Source organism: Orycteropus afer, unplaced genomic scaffold, assembly GCF_000298275.1.
Source record: "Orycteropus afer afer isolate SDZICR_OR568_19922 unplaced genomic scaffold, OryAfe1.0 scaffold00131, whole genome shotgun sequence".
NCBI classification, from domain to species: Eukaryota; Metazoa; Chordata; class Mammalia; order Tubulidentata; family Orycteropodidae; genus Orycteropus; species Orycteropus afer.
In genome coordinates, this window is record NW_006921718.1 from 6,256,342 (window position 1) to 6,260,792 (window position 4,451).

Consider the following 4,451-nt stretch of genomic DNA (forward strand, 5'->3'; position numbering starts at 1 on the left):
TATAATAACAGACTTATGATTTTTTAGATGCCAAGGTTATGAGCACTCTTTTATGAGTATTTTCCTTTGAATTCTTTTCTCTTGAGAAAAAAAAAAATAGCCCTACGTATTGCAAGGTAACAGTAATAGACAAAACTTACAAATTGTTCTCTTAGGGACCATAAAATGCACATAGAAAAGTTCCAAATGCAACGTAAATTTCATGGAGCACTGCCTTTGCAGCAATAATTTTTAAAAAGTAGTATTCCTGACTGACATGAATTATACATATTTGTGAGATTAATATCAAGGTTAATACCTTAAAGTGTCTCCCTTTAATACTTTAAAATGTCTCATGGTTGTTTTTGTACATTAATGCACACGCTCACTGAATAGAATTTTAGGATGAGTCATTTAAGAGGAAGGAAAGCTTCATTGACTTAAGCTGCATTTATTTTTATTTCTCCTTTTATCCTATTTCAACATATCAGCCAACCCCCTCCACTAAAAATATTCAACTAAAGCCAGCTTAACAGATTGTAGTTGATCTCCCACTAATGTCATTCTTCTTCAAATTTATTATTTAGCCTTATATGTACTACTGTCAATTAATGTTTAAGGTATTTATTAAAACTTCTTGTCATTCTGTTTTGATGTCATCAGTTAAACCACTTCTCTACTGATGTTTTTTAAAAAAATGTGTTTTTCCTAAACTCTTTTCAAATGTTTTTTCTCTTTCAAAAATTAATCAGGAAAATCCTGCTCCCTTTAATCCTGCTTTATGACTTAGATTCTTTAGCCCTGGAGCCACTCACACTGAACTGTTATGCTCACACTAATGCAAAAAATAGCATTTACTATGGCAGAGTCAGAACCCGACTTGCCGGCACCTAACAACAGCATGGCAGAGAAATAAGTCTACATGCAAACTAGGTTCGTCTAAGTCTAATGTCGACAGGTGAACTATGGCAGAAACAATTTAAGAATGCTCTCCCAGTAGCAACCTGGGTCTTAAAGATTGCAAGCACCCATCTAAGATGCAACTATTGGGCTCTTCCCGTCCAAAGCAGAGTGAAGAAAATCAAAGATGCATGGAAAAAATTAGTCCAAAGGACTAATGGACCACACAAACCTCAGCCTCCAGGACCCTGAGACCAAAAGACTAGATTGTGCCACAGGTTACCACTATCGTCCACTTTGATGGGGATCACAATAGAAGGTCCTGGACAGAGTGGGGAAAAATATGTAGAACAAAATTCAAAATCAGAAAAAAGACCACACTTACTGGTCTGATGGAGACTAATAGAACCTCCAAGACTACAGCCCTTAGACACCTTTCAAACCTGAAACTGAACCCACCCCTGGGATCAACTTTAAGCAAAATAATAGCCCTATAAAGTGAACAGTAACACCTAAGAGGAAACTGCTCCTCAGAACAATAAACCCTCCCACACTAAAAGGGCAACATTTGCACAAAAACAAAGTTCAGAAGGCAGAAAGGGACGGGATAGAAGGACAAATGGACATGAGAACCCAGGCAAGAAGCGGAAAGAGTGCTGTCATATTGAGAAGATAGCAACTAATACCAAGAAACAAAATGTGTATAAATTGTTGAATGTAAAACTAATTTGTTCTGTAAACTTTTACCCGAACCATTCCAAAACATAAAATCAAATAAATAAATTTCAAAAAGTTATATTCTCCCAGATTTAATGAATTTAAAAAAAAACACCAAACACCGCTGTCAAGTTGATTGCGACCCCTCCTTGAGTTTCCAAGGCAGTATCGCTACGGAAGTAGATTGCCCAGCCTTCCTTCTGAGGAGTGGCTGGTGGATTTGAACCACTAGCCTTCTGGTTAGCAGTCAAGTGCCTTAGGCACTAGGCTACCAGAACTCCCACTTAATAGATGTTAGATTTTAATAATATTTAATTCACAAAGGCACATCCCTTTACATAACTTTAGAAAAATATTTGCATTTTTAATAAATCTTAGAAAAATATAATTCTGCACAATTCACCAACATGAAATTATAGATAAGTAATGCCATATATATATGATTATATACAATTGTAGCTATATACTTTTATATAACTATATATAATAATATGGGTAAAATTATGTTTGTTTGTTTTTATTGTGTGCCATCAAATCAATTTTTGACTCATAGTGACCCCACAGGACAGAGTAGAACTGCCCGATAGGACTTTCTGGGCTGTATAGGAACATATCTCCAGGTGTTTCTCCCTCAGAGCCATTAGGTGGGTTTGAACTTCCAACCTTTTGATTAGCAACCGAGTGCTTAACTCTTGTGCCGTTAGACCTCCCTTTTCAGTTAAGAAAGTATATTTTCTTTAAGCTGAAAAGTATGTTTAGTAAGTAAATTATTTTTCCTGATGATTTCCATTGTCATGAAATTTAAAAGCTGCACTGCTTCCCCACTCAGCTTCTCTGTCTTGCTCTCTACCCAACCCCAGCACATTAATTCTGTATTTTCTAAACATCTGCTCTGAACAGAGAGCACACAGAGAGTAGCGGGACCAACCAACTTCATCTAGCAGGATTAATCAATTTCCTAATTGGTTTATCTATGAAGTTTGTCTTTCTAGATCATTGTTTCCTATAGAAAAAGACAAACCCATAAGTACCCATGTGTTTCCAGCCCAAATATATTTGCTTCCATGAATCCCTTGGGGGGAAGAAAATGCTGTAGGTTATTAGTTCAACTTGAATATCATATAATTTACCTACACAAAAATTATCATAACTTCTTCACAATTACTTTGACTCTGGAGGTCACACTTAACTGTCTTCATCTCAACAAGACCAAGCAGCAAACAAATGTCTGATAATGATATAACTTGTGATAGTTAAGGTTGTATGTCAACTTGTCTGGACCATGATTCTAAGTGGTTTAAGTAGTTATGCTGTAGTCATCCTCTGTGATACGATCTGATATAATGTAATCATTTCCATGATGAAATGTGCTGTGAACAGCCAATCTGGGGTGTGGCCCACTTCCAATTTATATATGGACATCCTGAAAAAATTCCCTGGCTTTTCTGCTGGATCTTGGTCTAGCTCATTATAATCTCTGGTTCCTGGACTTCAACCAGTGAGTGGCCTGCCATTGTTGTTGTTGTTGTTGTTGTTAGATGTCATTGGGTGGGGTCCAACTCATAGTGACCCTATGTATAAAATAACGAAACACTGTCTGGTCCTGCACCATCCTCATAATCTTTGCTATGCTTGAGCCCATCATTGCAGCCACTGTATCAATACATCTTACCCTTCTTGTTGGTCCCTTTATTTTACCAAGCATGATATACTTCTCCAGGGAATGGTCTCTTTTGACATGACCAAAGGTGATGAGACAAAGTCTGGCAATTCTTGCTTCCAAAGAGCATTACAGCCGCACTTCTTCCAGGACAGATTTGTTTGTTCTGCTGGCAGTCCATAATACTTTCAGTATTCTTCGCCAACACCACAATTCAAAGACATCAACTCTTCTTCAGTCTTCCTTATTCATTGTCCAATTTTCACAAGCATATGAGGCTCTTGAAAATGCCATGGTTTGGGTTAAGCACATTTTAGTCTTCAAAGTGACATGTTTGGTCTTCAACATTTTAAAGAGGTCTTTGCAGGAGATTTTCTCAGCACAAAATTGCTGTTTCCTTGGGTGTTGACTATGGATCCAAGTAAAATGAAATCTCTGACAACTTCAGTCTTTCTCTGTTTATCATGATGTTGTTTATTGGTCCAGTTGTGAGGATTTTTGTTTTCTTATGTTGAGGCGTAATCCATACTGAAAACTGTAGTCTTCGATTTTCATCAGTAAGTGCTTCAAGTTCTCTTCACTTTCAGCAAGCACGGTTGTGTCATCTACATATAGTAGGTTGTTAATGAGTCTTCCTCCAATCCTGATACCATGTTCTTCTTCATATAGTCCAGTGTCTTGGATTATTTGCTCACTATGGAGATTAAGTACATTGAAAGGATATATACCCTGATTTATACCCTTCCTTATTTTAAACCATGCAGTATCCCCTTCTGTTTGAACAACAGCCTCTTGCTCTATGTACAGGTTCCTCATGAGCCTAATTAAGTGTTCTGGAATTCCCATTCTTCTCAGTGTTATCCATAATTTGTTATGGTCCACATAGTCAAATGCCTTTGCATAGTCAATTAAACACAAGCAGAAATCTGTGGCCTACCATATTCTCTGCCAATCTTGGGATTATTGCCTTCACAGCCTGTAAGCCATCAATCTGCCATTTTACCTGCCAATCTTGGGTTCATCAGCACCTACAACAGTGTGAGTCAGGAGAAGCCTCCAGGTTGACATTTGACCCATGGACATGGGACTTGCCAACCTCTACAACTGAGTGAGCCTTTTCCTTGAGATAAATTTCTCTCTAGATAGATAGAGATATGTTGTTGTTGTTGTTATGTGCCATCAAAAACATATATGT